The sequence below is a fragment of the Aphelocoma coerulescens genome, chromosome 9 (assembly GCF_041296385.1).
Source record: "Aphelocoma coerulescens isolate FSJ_1873_10779 chromosome 9, UR_Acoe_1.0, whole genome shotgun sequence".
Lineage (NCBI taxonomy): Eukaryota > Metazoa > Chordata > Aves > Passeriformes > Corvidae > Aphelocoma > Aphelocoma coerulescens.
In genome coordinates, this window is record NC_091023.1 from 19,838,754 (window position 1) to 19,850,354 (window position 11,601).

Below are 11,601 nucleotides of genomic sequence, written 5' to 3' on the forward strand. Positions count from 1 at the left end.
AGACCATCTTTTGTTCTTGATCCTTGTCTTGTGCACAGAAAACCAATCATGCACAGAGCCTTTGGTTCATAAATAAACCAGGAAAATTCAGACTGAAATTTCAAATTTAGTCACAAAATGCAAGCACTTGATGCATTCATTCTGTGTGTCTCTTGTCTACATTTACTGTCAGAAAGCTCACATTTGCACAGAAGACAATGCCTTGTTTTAATTAACAATTCATTTCCAGCTATCTTTGTGTATGGAACGTGCATATTTTTACATTTGCAAGCAGATCTTTAAGAGAGTTTCTAAAAGCTCACAGCCTCTGGTAATGTCAAGATATTTACAGAGTGCAAAAAAATGTATTCAAAAGCCCGTATATGGAAATAATAACATACAGTTAAACTATATTGCCACAGACAATAGAGAAATAAAAGGTCAGCATTTGACATAAACACCAACACCAAAAAAAGCCCTTTGGAGAAAATAGAAACAGCCTCAGCAGGTATATGAGGAGTTATTCCTCTGCTTTTCAGTAAACAGGAGCGTTAAAAAGAGTGGGGTTTTTTTTCAACACTTCCAAGATAACACAGTAACATTTGAAAGGAGATGGTCTTTCATGTACTAAGATGTAAGTTCTCAGTCTACCATAGCCAAACTCTCTTCAACCATTGGCACTGTTACTGACCAAAGAAACTTATTCTATTAATGAAATGAGGCAAAATGTGTGTAAAAACTCAAGTGTAGCTGATGAGTGGACAGTGCAGTTCAGAAAGGAGTGTGTGAAAATTGCTCCAAGCTATCCTTTCCACTTCACTGACCAGGAATCAGTTGCTTGAATTTTTTTTGGCTGCCAATGACTCCACAGGCACTTCATGTTAAGGTGTGAACAGGAGGGGGAAAAAAATCCTGGTCTTGCTGTGGACACTCTGTTCAGCTTTTAGATCAACCACAGCTTGGCAGGGTTTCAAACAAGACCACCCTGTGGCCGAGGTAACACCCCCCCTCCCTTCCTGGGAAGCACCAGTATTTTCCAATCCTACTGGGAGGTTGACTTAGTTGTAGGTAATTCTTCCTCGCCCTGACCAGGCAGTGCCTACACCATGCCAGTACCACAGGTTGCTTCACTCTTGGAAATCCTCATTCCCTCATCTCTGTGGATGCTCTCTGGCACTGATCCCTTGGGACAAAGACACAGATCCCTCACTTTGCTTTCCAACTCATGAACACCTCCCCATAGGAAGGAGTGATTGGATTCACTCTCCTTATGAATATGCAGATCTAATTAGCTAATAAGCATGTTTCTTGGAGCCTGAGATTCTGGCAGTTGCTCTGATGTGTTATCCTACCTCAGTAACTCCCCTGTAGCAAACTTGGAGTGGAAGCACATGTCACTGGGCCTCTCACTGCTATCACCATCTGCAGCAGCTTCTTTTATTCCTCAATTATGCTCGTGCTATCTGGGCTGAAAAAAAACTTGCAGTCCTTGCCAGTCTAAGCATATGCCTGTGTATTTATTTAAGTAATTTTTAACGATCTGAGTTGACAATGCCATCTTTCATATCATTTCACTGGGGTTTCATTAATATGAAGTGTCTCACGCTTAATGGGAAAGAGTAAAGTTGGGATAAAACTTCCTTATTTACAAGATTTTCAGAGTGAAATGAGGCAGCAGAGTGTTTCAGTGAATACAAAATTCAGAGTGCTGACTGATAGACTGATTTCAGTCAATCATAGCAGTGTTGCTAGAGCAGCTATTTAAGGCCACTCTCAGTTCCTAAATACAAAAAGAGACAGGATAGTGAATTACTGCAGCACTAGAGCAGCAAAACTTTCCCTGTGCTGGCTCAGTTCCTCTCCTCAGGGAGTAGAAAACAAAGATATATACATATATCAATATATTTGATACATGTACATATGTTTGAGACTCCTCGACTTTTCCTCTACACCCAGGATAGCACCCACTTCACCCACCCTGGGGTGCCAGAAATACCCGAGCCCTCTCCAGGTGTTTGTCAGCCACATCCTGGGCTAATCCTTGGTACAAGTGGCAGACATGAGTGAGCTGCTGCACCCCTTTCCCTCAGCTATGAGCCTGATAATTCTCTGATAAAAAGCACATTTACTGAGGCTGCCTGCAAGCCATTCGGAAAATGGCATGCTCTTTCACTTGATCAAGATCGATTTTGATGTTCAAGAACAGTCTGTGGTAAATGAATGTGTTCCTGTGGAAGGAGACACCAGCAGAGTATAGCACTGCACTGCATGATTGAGACAGATTTATTTTTTTATGGAACCTCTGAGGAGAAATCTTTCTGACAAAGGCTGTCATGCTATTGTCAGGTCACTTAACCTCCACAGCGTTAGGTCACTGTGCCCTGGAGTGGGGGGGAGATACAGTTTGGCTTTAACTATGCAAGACACACTGGTGCTAGATTTGACATCCCAGCTGGAGAGGCACAATCCATTAACTGGAGCGACTGTGCATCCAAGGGGTTTTGTATCTACCAGAAGCCAGTTTTGAAATGCAAGTAGCATCATTTACATCCCAAGACAGTAATTGCAATAGAAGCTTCTTGGAAAATATAACTGATGATTTAGCAATTTTTTTTTTGCCTATGAAATCTTAATTAAGATGTTTTGAGAATTAAGAATTTCTCCGTAAGAGCCATTTGCTGTTACCAGCTGCTTTTAGTACTTGGTCACAGATACCATGCTGTAGATACCCACAGAGTTTTTATTAAACAGAATTGCTACAACTAGCAGCCAAACTAAGCTGCTGCAAAAAGTGTGGACTCACCACCTTTTTAATTACACTGCAGACATCCTCAAACTGGTAGTTAACAACTGAATTTTGTGATTCTGTTGAATTACAGAAACAAAACCAGAGAACTTGATTCCCTGATGAGGAACCTGCCAACCTAAACACAAGTGGACTGCAAAACACTGTGCACTTTATAAACATTATACACTCTTAAAGCATACATTTTAAAAGTGTGTATAAAATGAGTGAATAAGTACATAATTTTCTTTTTTTCTTCAATAGATGCTTTTCACTTTCTAAGTATGCAAAAATAAATAAAATAGGTAAAAAAAAATTCTACAGGAAAGGGTGAATGCCTATTCAAGAAGAACAGTACAGAGAATATCTGATATCATTGATGTGCTGGCTATCAGAAATAGAGTTGTTGCTTTCAGCTCCTTGTTGAACAGGCCAAGTGCTAATCACTGTCATTGATATAAAAATGAAATTAAATCTACCAAAGCAAAAAAGATTATAGAACACTTGCAAATATTCACAAAATTGCCAATTTATATAAATGTAACTGATGTGGCCCATTATTCTAAAAAATCATCTTAAACAGTAAAGATAGAAGACCAGGCCAGATGGGATTCTGAGCAATCTGCTCTAGTGGAAGGTGTCCCTGCCCATGGCAGGGGGTTGGAACTGGATGGTCTTTAAGATCCCTTCCAACCCAAATCATCCTATGATTCTTTGCTAAGAGTGAGCTTTTAGTTGTCCGAGGCAGCTGAACTTCTGATTAAGTCTAGAAGTAATTATCTACTAATGCAGCTACTTTTTGTTTTTTTTCATTTTCATGTTTGTAATTACAATGTATTTGCAATATTAGAGTAGAAAGGTCCATTCTCCACACTAACAGTACACATCAGAGAATTAGGAACATCTTTTAAGAGCACACTCACAGTACCTCAATTTTAAGAATTTCTCCCTGAAGGCTTCCAAACTGTGTAAATGAAGGGACAGTAGCATAATCCTCTCTAAATGGGTTTATATGATGCTGCTAATGCTGCTTTTATATGATGCTGTTAATGCTGCTTTTGGAGCATTAACATACTTTAGTACTTCAGATGAGATCATTCTGAAGCTGAAAGTGCATGCAGAGGCCATGTCTAGGTCAGGGACATTAAGTTATTTTGCAGCCACACTGTTATTCCAGCTCTATTGCCATTGTCTGATAAGTGACAATCTACTCTTTTTAGGGATTAAAAATAAGGGGGTAAACATACCCTACTATACAGGTTAAAAATAGGGTTTTATTCTGGAGGTAAGTACACTCAGATTCTGAACCCTTTGTTGCAAAGAACACACAGCACAAGAGACTCAGAATGAATTTTGGGTCAAGGATACACCATAAAGACCATTTATGACCAAAGTGCTAGAAGAGTTCTACTTTGACACCATTCAGTCTGGAAAGGACTCAAACCTTAAGGTTTTAGCAAAAAAATTACATAATAAATTCAAGGGTATCAAGTGTTTTTATGATGATGGGAATCAAATGTTTGTATTACAGGAAGGGCTAAATTTACCCTGGCAGCATTTAGAACAGTGGTTGGAGAGAACTCTTATAGGTCAAGTAAATAAGTCCTAAAAGTATATTTCAATCATAAACTATCCTGATCAGTTGTTTTCAAACCTGCCACCTAGTATGATATGTTTTCACTATTTAATATGTACAGGTTTGATTATAGATGATGAGAAAGTAACATCAATCTCCTTCAAAACAAACCCAATCACAAACCTCCAGCTGCCCTTTGTTACTTTTTTGTTCCATTAATTCTCTGCCTCACCATCTTTCTATCCTTTTCCATGGTAGAATCACATACATTGTTATGGTGGAATTAAAAATACTTCAGCATTTTGTGGTTATAAAAACTTTCATTGTTTTTAATAGCCTTTGAGCAAGGTGTTTAACAAGCAAGCCAAAGACAAACAAAAATCCTAAACAGAATTAAATCTTGTGTGATTATACACAAACCATGAAAGAATCTGTATGAAAACATTAAACTGAGGACATGAATTCTGATCACATAATGTTTGCACCATATTTATAGAACTCAAATCCTGAGATTTTCATCCTAATCTTCAATAAGAGTTAATAGTGGTCACAATGCATTACAAACTGTCTTCAGTGCCCAAGCTGTCATCCTTCATAAACAAAACCAAAACAATCAAAATAAGGAATTTAAGGACTAATACAAATTTTAAATACTTCTGAGATTAGGTACCTAGTAAAAGACATATACGAATTCATTTATTTAAATACATATCTCATTTTTCAAAACAGTGTGCAGAATTTCATCTGATTCTGAAATAACAGGTCATCTGAACAGTCACCCTTATTCAACATAATTCCACCTTTTCTAAACAATACCTTCCTTAAGGACTTTCAAAATAAGAGTAAAACCTTGACTATGAAAATAAGCAATTTGGACTCTTAATCTGGTAATGCATAACAAGAGAAAGCAACAGGCAAATCTTATGTCCCTCCAACAGTTTTAAGAAACATTTCTGTTGTATTCTTTAGAGGAGTACCAGATCTTTTCTGTGCAGAAAACCACAGTTTCAGGACTTTAAAATGATCTTAAAACTCTCACAGAATTGTATCTGTAGGATATGATCAGAATATTACACTTTCAGAGCCTTTTTCTAAATCTGTCAGAGAAGTCTTTATTTTTTAAATTGCATTTATTCCTTTGCCTGTCCTTTTCTCATTCTAAATGTCTGATGAGGTTCTTCCCAACCTAGAAAAAGGCTCCACTAACAAAAATATGGGGCTAATGGGACCTAATTCCTTTTCTGGCTACACAGGTGTACAGCTGTGAAGTGCAGGATTTAATAATGATATCTGGAACAAGAACAACAAAGTCTGCAAACACTGGGAAAAATACACATTTCTTCTATGTTCCAGGCAGGTAGAGCACAGATTGTACAATTTTTGACATCAGAACCTGTGTAACTTTCTTTAAAAAAGAACTTGCATCGTATTCCAGACACAGTTATACTTCCAGTTGTCTTTTACACATAAAGCATCATCATACACTTTACTGAGTCTCATTGATCCCAAGTGAAGATGTAATAAAAGAGACAACCAGCCCATAGACTCACCTCATCCCAGAGATCACCCATTTTTTTCTCTGGAATTGAAGGCAGACTGCTTCAAAGGACTTGAATATCACCTTCTGCATGAGGCCAAAATACTTCTGTTGCCACATCCACATGCATTTTATTATTGAGAAACTTTAGTGATATCAAGATGCAACAGTTAAGGCACAACAGCTTCTGGAAACAGCTGCATTTGTCTGGGTTTTTTTTCTTTTTTTTCTTTAAATGAACAGAAACTTTTAAGCTATGCCATGACTCACTCCATATTTTGCTCTGGTCAATCAATAAATTAGTGTTTTGACTCTTAGGACAGCACAACTGGGAGTACAGAAGCCTCTCTCACAGTGATGGAGTTAAACACAAAGATAATACAAAAGCAGATCCAAGCACAACTGTCAAAAGCAAAATTCCCAACATCTATAAATATTTGTGACAAGCATGCAAAAAGTTAAATGCTTGCCTCAAGCTTCGTAGCTCAAGCCATTATCTGAGGTTAAATAAGAACAGCTGTTAATTTCACTGAGGGTTACCCTACTGCTACACCTATAAAAGAGTTTCTATAAGACAGGCTCAGAAACAGCTGCCTTGTAACAGCTTGCCTGTTCCAGTTAACTCAGAACAATGTTTTCTGTTCTGCATTTCCTACAAAGACTATCCCGTACTCCTGCTCACTGATAAGCCACTGATTTTTCCACATAAAATACCACCACCTCCTCTCAGTTTATTTCATTGCTTTTCCTAAACAGAGTGCAGAGTTAGTCTGAGTTCTCTACATGTTTCATGAAACAAAACCATAAAAATTGTGTAGCAGGAGGTGAGGAACCCCTACCACTTCAAAGAACAGTAACATCATGTGCTGGGAGGAAATGAGGGAGCAAAATCCATCATTTACACATCATGTGTGCAGTATAAACGCACACTTAAACAACAGACAGCACATTAGTCATCAATTGTTTATTTTGAAAGTGATCTGATCTCCTGGAATTTCACTTGAACTTGTACCAGGGGAATCTCTTATTCTAATTCAGCACATGCATTATCATGGCAATATAGCAACCAATAGCAAGTAATTCTGTTGCTATGCATATGTTATGATTGGGGCTCATGACACTGAAGTCAACATGAAAGGAACTGAAATTAAGGGGGAGAAAATACTTCAGTATTAATTCTCTGCTGAAGACTACCAAACCAATCTAAAATTAGCAGTTGCTAAATCCAGTGATTTCACAAAGTTCCTTGACACAGACTAAGCAGAGATGAAGGAAATCCTGCAGCTATTCCCTAAGATTTTTCAAGTCATATACCATTGTGCAAAGGACTCATCCCTTTGGTAATGCAATTCCAAATTATTAAGAAGTCAATCAAATAAGTGTTAAAAAATAGTTTCTGTATATTCACAATGGACTTATTAAAAGATGACAATTGCAAAGAAAGAAAGGACTGCAAAACGCCTCATCCAAGCCTTCTATCACAAGGAGATACATTATATAACTCGTATATAAAAGGATCAGAACCTTAAACAACCTCTAAATAGTTAGTTCTGTCCCAGACCTCCTTCTTCTTACCAGCCCTGCTCTATATTCCCAGCTGGGTTTACTATTTACACTTAAATCATCAGTATTGTTCCACCACTACAGTGTTGTTATCTTGCTCAAAATATACATTCCCTATGTATACTCCAATCCTTTTGACTTAGGAGGGGAAAAAAAAACTTATTTCTCATCCTCCTCCTCCTATTAGCCTGCAGGATTCATATTAGCTTATAGAGAATGAGTTAGATTTCACAGAATTGTTTATTCATTTCCAGTTATAATTTGCATTTAGATGTGTTAAGTACAGTAACTTTGCATAAGTTCTTGAGAGTAAAATGGGTCTTGCAGAGCTTCCACCAGAGATGCTTTGGAAGCTGTCCCCCTTGGCTTTGGGAATGTATCTGTAGCCTTCACACTGAGACAGCTTCTCAAGGGAGCACACGTGATCCAACAGTTACTGAGAGTCAATAAACAGAAAACCTTACAGTGCCATTTCAGTGCAAATGCTTCTCAAACTGGAATGCAATTTAACCACCCCATCGACATTTAGATAGATATAAGACACAACCCAGTGAGGGTAAATGTGAATATTTGTGCTGATTGCCTTTTATCAGTTTTTGTCTCTTTCTTTGCCATTTTTCTTGTATGCAGTAAAGTCTTCCCATATTAACACCAAAATCTGTTTTTCCATCAACATAAGGATGAAAAAATGAGGAAGGGAATGAAAGAGAACACTGTGAACTCAGCCAATGTGGACTTAGTTGCTTTACTGTAAATTACTTCTTGGGCAAGCCTTCTTGTAGCTGCTTCCTTGTCTGTAGCAAACTCTGTCTGTATTTCATAATAATCTTGTAAGAATGAACTATGGAAGGTCACGAGTCAAAAGAGTTTGGGTAATCACTAACACAGAGCCTGATAAGAGGTTCCAAAGGATGCAAACACAATATCAAAATAGTAGCTCAGGTTCTGAAAGCTGCTCTGCCCTGATGATGCTGCTTCCAGTTCAGGACTGAGAGCTCATTCACGTTTCCTCACCACGGTCAAATGGGCACTGCCTAAATGAGTTGTGTTCTCATTTATCATAGATATAAACCTGACTTCATTAGGCTTGTAATAAAAAGCTACCATGAGCTTTGATGAAACAGAATTTTCTGTTTAAATATCAATCTTGTATTGGTCCATAAAACTGCCTCACTATATGTCTTCTCATTATTTTTAATTATATATAAAATGCAAGATATAACACCACTAGAAAAAGGTAGAAAAGTATAGATGAAAAGAAATACCTATGCAGAAAACATGAACATAAATGCCTGAGAAGGGAAAAATTTGAAGTAATAAACAGATCCTATGTAAGACAAGAGCTCACAGTTGTATTGTGGACACTGGAACTCCCATGATACCATTGCATAGCTCTGTGTGCTCATTTTGAGAGGTAAAAATCTTGGTGTTGCATAATTTAAAAAAATAAAGCCAAGTTTTCCCCTTCGTTTTTATTTTTAAGTTGCACAAAACAGGAAGATTTGTGGAGCATAAAGCCATTTTGAATAGGCTGCTTAACTGGTACTCTAATACATCAGCTGCTGGAGGATCTGGAGAGCAGCCAAGCCTCCCAAATTCAACACGTTCAGCAGCTCTCCCTGTTCTTTCTCCCAACACAGGAGGACAACAGCCACTAAAACTGAGAGTTCTCACTAATGCATCTCTCGTAAAGTTTGCTTTGCAAAAGCCCTCCCTAACTATTAAAGATATTTTAAGAGCAGTTCGGTACTTCAAAATGTTCTGAACTGGTGAATTTTGTTGTTGTTATTTTGTTTTTAAACACTTCAATAGCCCAGTGGGAGAGGTCAGGACAGCTGGCCATATTTTTTGACATTGCATTCATAAATACAGTGATGTGTTACTCTGTTTCTCCTCAGCTAGAAAGGGAAGCCCATGAAACCAGAAATCCTATCATACCTGTACCAGCACTGTCTGAAGATCCATTTTTTATCTATAAAATTCCTTTATAGGGAAAGCTGTCTTAAAACTTCTATTTTATAGAAGTTTAAATTTAAACATGCCCATGTTGAGATGATTTCCCATAGCTCAGTGAACAGAGATGCATTGTAGTGTGTCAAATAAAGCTGAAACAGCTCAGTAGGCTCTTTGGAAAATAAATGGAACAGCACAGGTCTGTGTAAAGAAGGAATACTTTCTCTGTGTATACATATTAAAATAAAAAAGAAAAATCTGATCACTCCTTTCTTTCTGCTTACTTTCTCACAAGAACAAGTGCTATAAATATTCCTGAAAAGTGAATGTGGGAATCAAGTACCTTAAATATTTGTCAAAAGCAAACTTCTCGTTTTAGATAAAATCCTTTTATTGCATAGATGACAACAAAGAATTTCTGCAATTAATCATCATTTAAATACTGTTGTCAAAATGTTAAACATTTACAAAGCACTGGCTGTTGGCTTTTCATATACAAGAACAAATTTTCAAATCACTGTAATGAAGAAAATAATTACAGAATTATGTAGTATTGCACTAAATAGTAATGTTTCAAGTGTGACCATGTGTTCATTCTGATCTGCCCATCAGGACCTGAAGGTGATCAGTTGGTCCCAAGTACTTAAAGATTTGTCATACATGAGCATGGTTACAAAGGTATATGCATCACTTATTAAAAAAAAAAAAATCAACTTTATGCTGCCCTAGAAATTTACATTAATATGCTCTTACAGTAATTTAATTAAATACTCATTACTAAGTACCACATCTAAATAGTGTGACTTGTACAAAATTTAATTTGAAACTATTCAGAAACAGCAGCAGAAAAAAATATTTCCCTACAAAATCCTGCTAAATCAGCATACTGCTATGGAAATGTCTATTACTATCCATTATCTGATCCCAAAGGATAAGCCTAGAGAAATTGTTATTAAGTTTTGAACCCAATCTATCAGAAATATTTAGCATCAGGGGAATGCTGTGAACTCTACTCCTTATTTTGCTTTGGAGATATTACCTAAAGGAACTGTTGCATTTTTTTAATGTATCAAATAATGAAATACTGACACATTTCTCATTTTTTCTCAAAGCAGTATGTTCCGTTTAAACAAATAATGCATTTTTTCCTTCATCAATTAATGTTTTTCATTATTTGTACATGGGTTGTCGTGTTCTACATCACAAATGTTTCCATTTCTATATTGCAAACCAATAGGGAATGATGAAATTTATTTACTAAATTGTTAAACTGTGGTCTACATGAGAAAGTAACTTACCTTGCAAACCTCCACTACCAACAAACTCTTCATTTTTAAGTCCTGGCAAGTGTAAAATTAGCTGTTACAGAATTACAGGGTTTGAGCAATAAACTGCTCTACCAGGTAAATTTATACAGCACTTTGGCTTGCTAAGAAACAACACTTAGTGTTGAAGGAGGCCAAGTAAATAGCACCTTAAAAAAATAATAATTCTTCAGTGGTTAGTGTAATAAATGTGCTGGAGATTTTAATTTCAGCTGCAGTTCAGAACACTAACAAGGTTATCCTGACCGTAGAAAAACTGGTTTTATGTGTCTCCAGTTCTTCTGCCTAATTGCCTCATGGGCAAGTACTGGCTACATAGTGTTCACTACAGGGAAGAGAGACCAATATTTTCAAGCTTATCTACCTTACATAGGACAACAATATTAATTTCTAGACAACAGAATAAAAAGCTGCATTTTCCAGTGGATTGCTCCCCTGTGTACCTCTCCAGCAGAATCTGACAATTTAAGCTATCCCACTGCATTGCCTTTCTCTTTGGTACCCAGGAAATTGCTACCAACTTCTAGTTTCAAAATGTTTTACATACCGTAGGCTGAGCAGCCAGAAATGTCAACCTGACTTACACACAGTCTTTTAGGAAAGTTAAAGATCTAACTTTAAAAAAAGTACCATCAAACCACTTGCTTTGCCTAGGAAATATACAAGGTCTGCTCATTAAAAATAGGACACAGGTATCATTTGGGTTGCTTTTCTCCATTGTAGCATGGCCACTTTAAACTGGTGAGAAAGATTTTATATTTGGTGTCAGCCACTCCCAGGGCTTTGCAGTTACGTGTGTGGAGGATGAACAGCAGGCACTAATATGAGTATCATGACTCTTTTCAGGCAGTAGGTGAAACCTTGAAGAAAAAGTGGCTCTGTC